The following is a 13,721-nucleotide window of genomic DNA, read 5'->3' as shown; positions in this document are numbered from 1 at the left end:
AGAGAGAGGGCATTGGGATATAAATCATTTCAAAAATCTACAGAAGACAGAAACAGTAAAATCTTAAATGTAGCAGATTAGTCATTTCTGACCTTACGTTTTTTACTTTCATTTATTTTTTTTTATTTTTTTGAAGATTTTATTTATTTTCTCAGAGAGCACACAAGCAGGAGGAGCGGCAGAAAGAGAGGGAGAAGCAGGTGCTCCGCTAAGCAGGGACTCGATTCCAGGCCCTTGGGATCACGACCCGAGCTGAAGGCAGATCCTTAACCGCCTGAGCCACCCAGGCGCCCCCATTTTTTGATTTTTGATAAAAGCCATTGTTAATTTGTCCGGCTCCCGTTTTGGCAGTGCATTTTAAATACAGTTTTCTTGCGCACTCTCTCGTAGTCAAGGTTACTGAGCTGATCTGTAATCAGACCGACAGCCGTGGAAGCAATGGAAGCAAACAAACTTCTTTAACTCCTCGTGGAATTGGATCCCATAATAACCCCCAAAAGTACCCTCAGTCTGGGTTTAAGGAAGAAAATCTGATGTAACGTTTTATTAGAGAGAGGAGCCCGGTGGTCCTCGTAAACAGGACTACTTCAGAAGAGCGAGGTCACTCCGCTCTCATGACATCACGGCAAGGGACCCAGGTGCCACTTTCCCCTGGGATGTCCACGTCAGGGAGGCCCGAGGGCTGGGGCCTTGCGCCACTGCTGGGAACCGCAGTGTGAAGCCAGGAGCGCTGAGGTGCTGGGGTGTCACGTGTGCCGCAGAGTCTGGGGTGCTGGCAGGAGCGTCACTGTTGTGCTGGGTGATACTAAGTAAGAGCTCAGAAGATAAACCTGTGAGTTTCCAGTGTTAGGAGAGGCGTCCTGTGACTAATAGCTCAGGCCGCAGGGCCGGGAGGACTGCGTAGACGTGTATCATGGCTGTGGCTTGCCAGGGCTCGTGTCCTGCTTCCCTGCGGCCAGGCACACCTGTCCTCAGGACCTCCCGGCTCCTTGAAAGCTCCTTGGGACAATTATGACGTGTTTTGTTCCCAGAGGCGCCCTCAGTCTGTGTCTGCGGTCTTCTGGGAGCCACAGGGGACACACTGGCACCCCTCATTCTGTCCGCACAGCAGGGAGACTGACAGTTCTATTTTCTTGTCTTTCTTGTGTATTTGCCATTTTCTGTACCTAATGCTTGGTTCCAGAAGCACCGATTGCTGGGCCTAGTGTGGGGCCAGTGCTTCTCCCTTCTGGAACTGCACCAGTGGCACCCACAGCTGAGAACCACGGGGCCCCTGCCAGCGTGTGCAGCGAACACTGCAGCAGAGCAGGGGGAGTGCTGGGGGAGTGTTGGGGGGGTGTGGTCCCTCCCCAGTGCCCCCACTGCAGGCCACACAGTGGAGACAGAGATGTGTGACCCGCTTACCTAGTTCTGACCTCGTCATGACAAGGAACCAAAATGCAGCAACAGACTCACGGCATTTGACGAAGCTCTGTGCGCCCCGTGTTATTTAAAAACCAGATTTATGTTTGAAGATGTGCATAGGCACTTGTTTATTTAGTCAGGAAATTATCTCACTGTAACCAAAACAGTCTACTTTAGAGAAATTAGGCCATGTCATTAGTCATGTAAGAGCATAGAGGTGGTAAAAGACACCCAAGAAGATGAAAGTTCAGTTTTTCTTTAAATGTGGAAAGCTGAGACCAGTCGCGCTGGCTCCCGGCCTCCCCTCGATGCATGCTTACATGGGGACCCCTCCTGGTCTCGCTTGTCCTCCCGCAGCTGCCCCCCACGGGTGTGCAGGTCTCAGCCACGCTGCCCCTCCCCCTGCAGGTGTGCGGGCCCCTCCCACTACGGGTGTTCAGGTCTCAGCCAGTCCCCCGAGGCCCAGGCTGCAGGGAGGTGCTGGGACGGGGCTGCTGTGGGCAGAAAGGAGGGAGCTTCTCACAGTAATTACTTAGAAACCAGATTCCTGGGAATATCAGGCCTTGACCTTCCAGCAGGACATAGAGCCCTGGAGTTCATAGCCAGGTGGTATCTCGTAGTAAAAGGTCTTTCCCCGCTTCTGGTGCCTGATGACTTTGTGGTGGTGAGCTCCCGTCGCGGGGTCATAACATCACCGGGCTCATCAGAGGGAGGAGGGCGCGGGGCACGTGCGGAGGCCCAGCCCCGCCATCTCTCCAGCTCTCCTCAGCACGCTTGGTCTGGAGTCCGCTGGCCGGCAGACGGGACGTTGTTAGCACCACGGGTGCACACTGGAGTTCGTGTTGACCTATAAATACGGAGACATCTGTTGTGCCCAAACTCTGCGCGGCTTTTGGAAGCGTGTGTGTGGCACATCTTTTTATCTGGTAATAGGAAATGTAGGTGAAACTGCTAAGAGGAAGAGCTAAGCCAGCTGATCTCTAAACTGCCGTCTTCGCGAGCCAGCGTGGGCCCTGGCCACAGCCCTTTGTGGACGTGGGCCACGTTCCGTTTCACATGAAGAAGGGGTTGAACACATTCTCCGCATGATGTAACGTTCTAGAAATTCTCCAAAATTGCATACAACTGTACGTTGAAAACTATTCCCCAGTCTTAAAGATGGAAAACTGAGACCACAGATGTTTCTCAAGAAAAATCTTACTGGAAATTGTAAAAATACTATTTACATATTTACCTTATTACCTGTCGAAAGTAAATAGAAGTTTTATTGAAAATATGTGGGATTTTTCATCTTTAGGTATTTATATAACCATTAACACTTTTTAAGTCTTAAATTAGGTATTCACAATAGAACGGGATCTCATTGATTCCAAGATTACTGGACTCAGATAGAAACTGCCAGTCTTATCATTGAATTTTTTCCTTGTTTAAAATTTCTTTCTACTTTGGAGATTGGACAATGATTAAAAGTAGCAACGCATTTAAATAACCTTAAAAAAATCCCGAACATGTATCTTAAATCTGAAAACGAAGAAAATAGAGTTCGTCATAATTTTTTAAGACCCCTGTCGATGCGATGTTTGCAGATCCCTCAGGCCCAAGGAAAATCATCTAAATGGTTCATTATTTAGCTTATTGAACTTTGCCGGTTAGGTTGACGGATGATGGCAATGCTTCCCAGTCGCCAAAGCCCCGTTTTAAAAGCGTTTTTTATTGAACAAAGTGCTTAGAATATTGTACCCTGGAGCTTTATTCCGGGAAACGGCTCAATTGATGTTTTCTGTTTGACCTCAGCTTTGACCTCTCACAACACGTATGGTTAATAAGCAACATTATCATTTCGGAGACGTCCCTGGTTTTGTGCATTCTGCGTCCCGCCCTGCTCGTATCGTCCCTGCGTGTTTATGGCTCTCGTGTCCTCTTCAGCTTTCGAGAGAGCGTGACTGCAGGAGAACGTTCCTGTTGGGTCCCTGCTAGCACAGTCGCCGTTCTTCACCACGCAAGTGGCCTTCGTTTTCACTTTCCTGAAGACAGAAAGGGTCTCTTGCCTAAGCTACAGACACGCGCAAACAGATGTTCATACAAATGAGGAAATTCTGGGGGAGTTGATGGTCAACCCTTAAAGGCTCTGTGAGGTCTGTGAGGTACAGTCGTCAAACTTGCCGGGACATGTCTTCGTGGGACATCGGTGATCCTTTAAGGAGCAGCAAGTGGTGGTAATGTTCATGCGTCAGCGACTCATCTCGCATTCCCCACGTGGAGCCCACTGACGCCCTGGCCCTGTTTCTTATGATGAGTTCTCTCTGAGAGAGGAGAAACTCACTTGCCTGTCGTTTGTCTCTTACAGCCGTAGCATAGCAAACTGCAGCTTAGTAAACATTAGACGTTCCCCGGAAATTCCTGGGTGGAATTAAGACCCGTCCCCCTTCAGTTGTGTGTGTCCCGTGCACGCCCCCAAGTGTCGCGAGCCATCAGAGTGGATGCCCGCTCCGGAGCCGGAGCCTTGGTGCTCGCCGTCGCCGACTCCAGTGACCAGGGCACATGGTGACACAAACCTGAAGACTCTGGCTTCTTTGGGCCCAGAAAGACTGATTGGCCAAGATGTTTGATGCCCGCTGCCTCCTGACAACCAGCTCTTCGTGGCGGTACTCTTCCCCGCGGTGCGGCGGCCCTTCTGTGTCCCGTGTTACTATCAGGCGCAGTCACCACTCCCCAGCTGGACACTCACTTGCACGAATGAGCTAATGTTGCTGCCAGACCACAAGTGAGCTTTTTAAGACGTGGAAGAATAGCACACGCTTAATGGCCTTTGGCTTCTGGACTCACCGAAGCGAGCGCTCATGCACGTGGCGTGCACCAGTTGTGTGTCTGCGTGTGTGCGTGCCCAGCGCCGTGGGGCTAACCGGCGTTGCGTTGGCGCGTAGGGAGGCCGGCCCCTCCCAGAAGCAGTGCACCGTGCGCGGCCGGCCGTTACTGCTGGTTGGCAGCTTTTCTGGGTGATCAGACTGTGTTCGTGTTTGTAGCGCTGGTGGGTCAGAGCAGTGTGGGGATACCGCACGAAGGTACGCTAAGCCCATGGTCAGGTTACTGTCGATCACGTGCGTGGGAAGAAAGGTGTCCCTGGCGTGTAGCTGGCGGGTGTGTGTATTTGATTGCTAATATGATGAAAGAAAGTTCTCCCAAGCTTTTCAGTAATAGCACAGAAGTTTCTGGATAATGAAATCGTAGAGAAAGACAAACGTTAAGATCTTCCCTCATATTTTCTGTCCTATGGAAGGACGCTGGGAACACCGTCCTGCACCGGTTCCTTAGCAGGGAGAATTGTGAGCGTGACGAAGACTGTGTGTCACTGAGTGGCTTGTGGATGAGACGTAGCCCAGCCTCCCTCCTAAATGTATTTTTTATATTCACATTTTAATTAATTTATTGTCAGTAGTTACAGTATGAGAAATTTCTAAAAGCTCAGTAGTCACGGAAGTCGTCCTTTGAAATATATTAACCCTTTAAGTTTGGAGTTATCTTTACATTTCACAGGAAGATCTCGCAGGATTATGTCCTGTTAGAAGCAGCGGCTTCTGGAGGAACATGGCAGCACACAAGGAGGATTTGTTAAACCGCTTTCCCCACATTTCATCCCAGTACTGACAAAACCGTCGACACAGATCAAGTCAAGCAGAGCACTGGAAACTTCCTTACTAAAGAGCCCATACCTGAGTGCCAGGACAGTTTCGTGTTCTTTGGGCCACGGATACAGGACCAGGGGTGCTGGATGGCGCATGCCATCATGGACCGCATCCCCGGGAGCAAGAAGAGGTGCACCTCTGGCCTTCTCCCCGACCGAGAGGGCCTTGCTGATGGGAAAGGCAGGCAGCGGTGTGTTGCTGCTCCTGACATAAATTCTGAGCCAAAGACCTGACCATTTTTACCCAGCCCTCCGCGGCTTTGTATGTATGTCCTGATAGTACAGAGAACACAACCGAAGAGAAGCCCTGGTCAGGAGAGGCCAGAGATCCAAAGCAACGTCCTGCAAACACTGAACAACTGTGCTCACACTCCAGCCTCCAGGCACAGACGGCAGTGTGGCCGGGACGGCAGACAATGCTGCATTTCCCTCGGAGGACATACCCGGGGAGCACTTAGCAGACAGACCAGAGGCTGTGCCCACCAGGAAGAAGAGACAGAACAAGTGACTCGTATCAACTAAAAATTCAGAAGGATAAAGTAAAGCCAGAGGAAAGTAGGAGAAAGAAAAGATAAGGAGAGCAAAAAGTAATGATTGAGAAGGCAATAAATTCAGAAATCATTAGCAAAAATAGTAACTAGTATAAATAATACAAACCAGTGGGGCGCTTGGGTGGCTCAGTGGGTTAAAGCCTCTGCCTTCAGCTCAGGTCATGATCCCAGGGTCCTGGGATCGAGCCCCGCATCGGGCTCTCTGCTCATCAGGGAGCCTGCTTCCTCCTCTCTCCTCTCTCTCTGCCTGCCTCTCTGCCTACTTGTGATCTCTGTCTGTCAAATAAATAAATAAAATCTTTTAAAAAAGAAAAAAAAATAATACAAACCAGTGAGTACAAACTAAGTGCAAAATTAATCCAACACAAAACTTTTCTGGATCAAGGAGCATATTCCAAAGGTTTCTAAATCAGTTCATGAACCCAACTTAATCCTAAATTCTAAAATCTGATCAAGATAACATAAACATACACACAGTAAGAGACTTACAATTGATCTTATGAACATAGACACAGAAATCCTGTCATCCCACAGACCTACAGTGTGTTGAAAGACATGACCAGGTAGCATTTTTCCCAGGAATGAAAGAGCGGTGCTGGGAAGGACATGAGGTTGGCTCCGGAGGAGTTGGATGTCACGGGATGTAGTGAGTGCCTTCAAAAAGGTATTCAAGTTATGATTCATTACCCATTCCTGATCAAAACAAACCAAGGAGGCCCCTCTGCACATCCAGTAATAGTCGATGCAAAATAGAGAAGTCCGTCTTTAGCAGAATTCATGGTACCAGTCGTAAGTTAGTACTCACCATCACACCAGATAAACTCTACGATTGTTTCCAAGTGAAGAGTAAAGCAAGATGTCTGCTGACATCACTGCCATTTCACACTGTCCTGGACGTTCTGTCCAGACAGGATAGTTGCTACACGGAAATAAGAGTAGCATGTCAGCACGACGTGACCGTATTTCGGCAACCGAAGAATCGTCATCCGGGAGACCCCAGTAAAAACACACAGACCCACGTTTTTCTAATAATCAGCCACGACCTGCTACACTGAAGACGACGCCCCATTCACATAGCAGCAGCAACGAACATATTTGATCGTGAACCTGAGTGGAACTGTGTCATGCGGGAGGAAAAAACAGCTAATTTTAAAGCTGTGCTTCAAAGCACCGTTACCAGTGCTTTACCCACACTCAGTCTCTTACCAGTGCCTGAGAGAGTTGTCCTCATTGACTGTAGGTCATTGTGAGCCCTGGCCCCCCTGTGCAAACATCTGCGGAGTTTTAAGCCCTCCAGTGTCTAGATTTCTTCGAAACCTAGTGAAACTACATCTGCAAGATTAAACATCCTTTACCAATTCCTTATATTATTCCTGATTGGTCTGTTTTGAAAACAGTTAACTTCACTAAATGTGAAGGTTGCTGTGTACATTGTTTAATAAGTTGAGCAGGTACACATGTTTGCATTAACTACTCTACGGATCTGCGTTTTACCAGCATGGGAGAACCTGCTGTGAAGAGCACTGTGCCAGGAGTCCATGGTCTTGAGCCTTGGAACCCCTCACCCCTGTCAGGCCTCCATTACCGCTCGCGGGAGAGCAGGGCACGTACCGGGGATTTCCCCCCGCTCTCTCGCAGTCAGCACAGTACCCAAAGCAGTCTCAGGCCTCATATGTCATCAAGAACTATGATTCGCAGTTGCACACCTTCCCACATCCAGGCCCAGGTGTTCAACCAAACATTTAAGGGAAATAATACCAATTCTATATAAACTCTTCCAAAATACGGTAGGGGAGGAAACACTTGTCTGGTGTTAAACCGACACCAGTATCAGACAAAGGCATCACGAGAGAGCCACAAACCAGTCACTCAGTGTCGTTTATACCGGTTGTGAGTGTAGGCGCAGAAATCCCACAGAGGGAGGCCGGATGAAACCCTCCAGGGGCCGAGAAGGATAACACTTCCTGATCAGATGAAGCTTACTCCAGGAATGCAAGGTTGGTTCGACGGTCGTCTCAGTCGGTGGAACGGATCCATGGACCACGGGGGACAATCTGCATGATCGTTCCAGGAGCTTCAGGGGGAAAAGCACTTGGCAAAAATCCAGTGTCTGTTCCTGATAAAATCTCTCTGTAAACTTGGGGTAAAAGCATTTGTGCAGTCTAACAAGGACGTCTGTGAGAAACCCTGCCGCTAACACGGTGTGCCCTAGGAAACAGTGGTAAGTTGCTTCTCATGTTTGGAGCAGGCCGGGGTGCCCTGTCTTCCCACGCAGAACGAGCTGGGCACTAACACAAGAAAAGGGAGATACAAGGCAGAGAGGAAGAAAACTGTCTTTTTTGGTGGAGGATATGATTATGCCCATAGAAATTCCCAAAGGCGCTACTAAAAAGAGTGGTAATGTTTAAGAAGTAGATTGACCAAAATTGCACATTATACATGTACAAAAAAGTAGGTCTATGTTTATACACTAACAGGGAGCAAATTGAGATGTTCCAGTGCACCATGTATAGTGCACCAAAGCACACCAAGTACTTAAGGGGGGCGTGAACCAACACACGCAGAATCGGTCTGCCGTCGGCACAAGCCCATGACGGAGAGTCGAAGAGGGCCTGTGCCTGAGGGCGAGTCGCACTCACGACTGGAAGGTACCAGCTGATTCCTGCAACAACGCCTGGGGGAGCAGTGTGGTGGGGGCGATGATGGAGCGACGGGGCTGTCGTGCACACAGCCTCAACCAGTATCTCTCCCGTGTGCAAAACTTAACTCAGGAGACGCCTGAGGGGCTCAGTCACTTGAGCGTCTGCCTTCGGTTCTAGCCGTGATCCTGGGGGTCCCAGGATTGATTCCCACGTCAGGCTCCCTTCTCAGCGGGAAGGCTGCTTCCTCCTCCTTCCCACTCATGCTCTATGTGTCTCTCATATAAATAGTTGTTTTTAAACATTAACTCAAATTGGTCATAGATGTATAGAAAACCTAAAAGTATAAAATTTCTAGAAGAAAAAAAATCTGGGGGCACCTGGGGAGCTCAGTGGGTTAAAGCCTCTGCCTTCGGCTCAGGTCATGGTGTCAGGGTCCTGGGATCGAGCCCCACATCGGGCTCTCTGCTCGGCGGGGAGGCTGCTTCCCCCTCTCTCTGCCTGCCTCTCTGCCTCCTTGTGATCTCTGTCTGTCAAATAAATGAATAAAATCTTAAAAAAATCTGTAGGCTTGAGTCAGTGATTTCATGGGACACACACAGCAGAGTTTGTAAAAGAAGTTGTTGATGGTAAAAATCACATTCTTCCGAAGACACCATTAAGACGAGGGCAAGCCACAGAGCTGTAGAATGTTTGTGAAGTACATACCTGGCCAACGGGTGGGAACCATAAGACGTGAGGACTTCCCAGAACCCGGCAACGAGAGAGCCCTCCCCCCACCGCATCTTAAATGTTGGCAAGAGATCCGGACCGCACTGCGAGAAGAGGTGTTGGCGGTATCAGACAGCAGGAACGGTGAGGCTTCGTGCGTCTGTCAGCGTTTCTTGGGGGAAGAACTGGCTGGCAGGTGACTTGAAGGGGAGAGACGGTGCTCAGACCCGACGTGCTGGGCACGGAGAGTGCCACCGGGCACAGGTGCTAAGGACGGAGCCATTTGCGCCCCCACGCATGGTTTAGGGGCCTGTCGGCCTCCGTTCTGAAGGCGTTCCAGGCAAGAGATTGTGAGTCCTCTCTTCTCGCAGGAATGCCTTGTGCTGCCCCCGGAAACACTGCCGTGAGCCCAGTAGACCTCCAGGACATCAGGCAAGAAGGTTCTAGAAGCTCTGCAGATTCCGGTGTGGAAGGTGACTTGTAAGCAGATCCCTGGGCATGTGTGTGGGCTGCAGTGAGTGCCACAGCAGAGAGCTCAGGCGCATGAGGGGCAGAGTGGGAGGGAGCCGGGACGTGGCACCTCAGACCTTCCGCGAAGCCTTCCCGGGTGGTAGAGGCAGGAGTCACAGCCTGGCGGAGTGGCGGAGAGACGGGCAGGCTCGCCAGCACAGCCCTGAACGCACACCTGGGCCAGGCAGAGGCTCCAGCGGGCCGGTGGGTTTGCCCCCGTCTGGTTTCCCCACCACGAGCCTGCCTTCCAAGGGCCTGAGCTACACGGCAGCCCTCCGGGCGTCTCGCGTTCACGCTGTCATTACTTGAATGGCTTCAGGCTTCATAGCCACATCACACACCAGCACAGCTCATGTGCTTTTGCACAGTTTGTATATTTTAATCCCTTAAATATCTTAGGAGGAAAATAGGGTTAAACTGTCAGTGCCCTTGACATTTTTTTTTCCTTTGATTTCTTCATTGAGTATCACTAGATAGAAGTTACTTTAGGGACTTTTCTGAGCAAATACTACTGCTCTATTTCAGACAGAATTTGTATGAATTTTGACCTGGTTCCCTTCACGCCCACTGTGCTCTGAGTCGAGATGGTAAACTCAAAACCAGAACAGGACACTCTGCTCACGCCTCCCCACGAGCTTGGAGCCCCATGTCTGGCGCGGGCCAGGTCCTGAGCACATCGGCGGGAAGCCCTCTGCAAACGCCGTGTGTCCACGTCCGTCCCTGGGGTTGGCTCTTTATACACATGTCGCCGAAACGTGATTTCGTATCATCCAAAGGAATCCTCCCACCACCAAGCGGTTTGCATCGTACCACGCTTACAGCGTCTGTCTTCTGCTTGGCATTGTGCAGAGCTCATCCTCGAAACGGTGCTGGCTGCGAACAGTCGGCGCGCTGGCCGGGTGTAAGCCACTGGACGGCTTCACGGGCCGAGAAGTCCACAGTCAACAGATGTGGGTCCGCACGCGTAGACCGCGGAACCCGCCTGGTGGGGCGCAGAGGGGGTGGCGGCGTGTCCTCGGAAGCGTCCAGTTTAGGGTCAGAACGTCATAGGCCCCTTTCACTGTGGACGTTCAGAATTCACCTGGGGAGTCCCGGGTCGTTTGCAGTGCGTAGCGAGGTTTACGGGAAACGTATGTCCAGTGTGCCCGTCCTGTCCCACCTGAAGCGGGTGTGGGATTGTTGGCCTGCCCCTTTTGTCTGTGCTCTTTCCGGTGACGGCCTCGTGTCTTTTCATACTTCTGTAATCGAGTGTGTTGCTGGAGCTCCAGACCGTAGCGCTGTGTTAGCCAGACACGGTTTCAGGATCTGGGCAAACCTCAGGAGCTTAGGAACTCTCTGGAAAGCCAGAGAACATGAGTTCTACTTCGAGCCGCACGGTGACTCGCTGCTGAACAGCACACGTGCCTGCAGGATGCTAGGCTCACATCTGACCCGGCTGCTCTGCTCAGGAGCAAGACGGCGCCACATGTTACTGTTCCTGCAAACCAGCCACCCAGCCCGGGGCCGGGGCAGAGTGTGCAGGTGGGAGGAGTAGAAAAGAGCCACTTGGGAGTGCTCCTGGTGGTGGTCTGCAGTCAGGGGCTCCCCCGCCCGTGCAGCGTCCGCACCCAGCTGGAGCAGACACTGACTGCAGCCCGGGAGGCCGCCACGGATGCCCGACTCCAGGTGGCACAGTCAGTCACAGAGGCCACCACCCTGCAGGGGGACATGCCCACCACTGCGGGGCTGTCCCACCGGGTGGTGCTGAGTGGGGACCTGACAACACTCAGGCCGCCTGAGGCCTCGCTGCTGTGGGAAGACTGCCGACCTGCGCTCAGTTCTGCCGCGTCTAACACATGGTCTCCACCTGTGGCCCTGGTCATCCCGATTCTAGATGGCTTTACACAGTTTTAAAAAGCAGTGAAAAATCCCCAAACCAGTCAAAAGGCAGTTTTTTTTCTTTTACTCTCCCGCCAAGGCTGTGCCCAGTACCACTCGACCATCTCCACTTGGCGTTTCCATTCTCTGCCTGACCTGGGCGTTCCCACTGCTGACCTGGGCAGGCTCACTGGCCCTGGGGAGGCTCAGCTGGGGAGTCTCCCGGGAGTTGGCAGACACGTGTTCTGCACATGGTCAGACGTATACTGCGGTCCAGGGTCCGTGGGACCTTCTTCCAGCCTTGTGTCCCCGAGCAGGACTGTGCCCAGCCGTCAGACTCGCGTCCTCCACGACAGGACCGGTGGGGCCAGGGGAAGAGGTGCACAGGCCAGGGTCCCCGAGAGGCCTGGCATGAGCGCCCTGTCACCCTCTCCCCGTGGGTCGTGTGGACAGCGCTCACTTGTCACAGCAATGACACGACGTCACAGACGCTGTCAGCCCGGGAAGCCCACCTGAGTCTTGGCGTCCAGGCTTTTCATTGGAGGTCATTCGTGTAGACACGGGTGACCCCCTGTGGCCGACCTTCATTTCCAGCTCCAGTAGGTCAGGGGGACCCCACGAGACCAGCTCCGCTCCAGAAAGCACACGGATGGTGCGGACCACGTGCAGTTGGCCGCTCGTTCCCACGGTGCCGCGGTCGCTCCCGGGGTCCCTCCCCGTGCTGAGCGCAGGCCCAGCAGGCCGGGCTTTGGGCAGAGTCAGGCGCCGGCCTAGACGCAGGGGACACTCTGGCCTCGCGTTCACTCCCCGGCGCGGTGAGGGGTCGCAGCGCGCTCTCCTGACTCTGAGCCTCTCCGGGCCGCCGCGGTCCCTCACTGTGTCGGGCAGAACATGAAAGCCGCCAGCAAGTCATTCCTGGACGGCGGTTTCCACGGTACTTGACGTGAGCGTCCAGGTCGTTGCCGTGTGTGTAATTGATCCTCGGGAAGGGGGATCGTACTAAAAGAACTAATAGACAAAAGTGAAAATTGGCCCATTTCTTGTATTTCCCACAAAAAGGGGCGAGGCGTCAATTGCACGCTGAGAGTGGGGCTTCACGTTCGCAAAGGTAAGAAGGTCCGATGGCGAGTGTTTCTAGGACAGCGGGCTCCTGAGGCGCAGCAGAGGAAAGCCGGCGCGTCTGACGTGGTCTGACCCGCCCAGACGCTGTACCGATTCGGGGGTTTGGGCCTATTTTTGTTACGAGTTTTGCCTCAGCTCTTTAAACTGCGTCCCCAGCCCGCTGAGCACGTTGTCAAATCTGGTCAGTGCTTTCAGGTACCCAGCGGGTACCTCCTGCATCAGGACACCTGGTAGTGTCCAGGCCACCCAGGCACACAGAAGGTCAAGGTAAGCACAGCAGAGAAGGCCCCGTGTCAGGATTTCCCCTTCAACAAGATGCGGGGATGATCCTGACCCGGGCCGTCTGTGCAAATGCCCTCGTGGGCGGGGCTAGCCCAGGGCGTGCGGACGGCGCTCTCCGAGACGCCCCAGCAGGATGAGCATTCCACGCCGTTGGAGCTCGCTCGTTGTGATGTAGTATGTGACATTTGCTGTCGTGAATTTACAAGTCTGCTAATAGTATGATTTTACTAATTTAAATGAAACGTCTACAAAGGGAAAATCTGCACACTGCACATAGCTGTTCCTGCCTCAGCAAGCAGACTATGCCCGGCGACGGGCGGGGGCCGCGGGGCTGGACAAGAGGGCTAGGGGGCCTCCCCTTAGGCACCCAGCTCCAAAGCACTGCGGCACTATCGGGCAGCTCGTCCACGACGGGCCACTATCAGTCTGCTCCTCGCGGACGGGACTGGCTTTGAGGGGAGGAGCCAGAGGGAGAAAGGGGCTTTGATCCCTTTATGCCTTTTTTGTAAGACTGCGTTTCTGACTCTGGCTCTGAACCAGAAATCCAGGGTAGTGACTCAGTTCTGCTTTTCGGGAATTACTCTATCCCCTACTGTGGGCTAACTCCCTATGCAAACTTTTTAGGTGAGAAGCTTCTGCCAGGTGAATTCTGACGCGTTGAGTTATTTATAAAATAAAGTGGGATTGTAAGCCGTGTAAATAGCCTTTACGATCCTAGACCCACAGTCGTACGTGTCTGTTTGGTTCCTTTACAAGATGCTCACGATTGGGGAAGTAAAGGCATCCCAGTAAAGGAGCCCGCGTGGTCTGTTGGAAATCCCTTCATAGCCAGCCCCATGTAGCGTGGCCGTTTCTGCCGTCCCGAGGTCATTCTTGCCAGCAGGGCCCAGAATGGTGCAGAGTAAGGCCCTCGGCTGTGTTCCAGAGCGCCCACAGTCCCCAAACCTGAAAGTGTTTCACGTC

The 13,721-nt window shown here is 52.4% G+C and overlaps 1 protein-coding gene across 5 annotated transcripts in view; it reads left to right on the top strand.

The window, feature by feature from the left end:
- The window catches only part of LOC111154218 (ATPase phospholipid transporting 9B (putative)), a 227,591-nt gene that overhangs the window by 183,395 nt on the left and 30,475 nt on the right, over positions 1-13,721 (top strand). The gene's annotated exons all lie outside the window — the stretch shown is intronic.

This window comes from Enhydra lutris, unplaced genomic scaffold (assembly GCF_002288905.1).
Source record: "Enhydra lutris kenyoni isolate GAN:26980312 unplaced genomic scaffold, ASM228890v2 scaffoldscaffold36, whole genome shotgun sequence".
Classification (NCBI taxonomy): Eukaryota; Metazoa; Chordata; class Mammalia; order Carnivora; family Mustelidae; genus Enhydra; species Enhydra lutris.
The sequence above is the reverse complement of the archived record's forward strand: the minus strand, read 5'-3'. Positions and strand labels throughout refer to the sequence as shown.